Genomic DNA, 323 nt, shown 5'->3' on the forward strand with positions numbered 1-323 from the left:
AATTATGATTGCATTATGGAATATCAGGTAATTATTATTATGATCGGAATAAGGGAATTCTAATAGCATTATTATTATGAAAGAGTTTATAAGAAAATTATGGATTAATTATCGATATATTGTTATCATATCCCTTTACTTATTTGTCTATTATTATTATTATTATTATTTTAAAGCCGACCCCCTACAGAAATCAGGAGCAGACTCGATGTCATTTTAATTTTAGATTGTAAATATCACACATAACTGGTTTGTTTATAATTATGACACCTTTCTACTCATGAGTCTAGGGCTGTAAGAGGGTGTGTATAAGTTTAAGAGTA

This window comes from Penaeus monodon, chromosome 22 (genome assembly GCF_015228065.2).
Source record: "Penaeus monodon isolate SGIC_2016 chromosome 22, NSTDA_Pmon_1, whole genome shotgun sequence".
NCBI lineage: Eukaryota > Metazoa > Arthropoda > Malacostraca > Decapoda > Penaeidae > Penaeus > Penaeus monodon.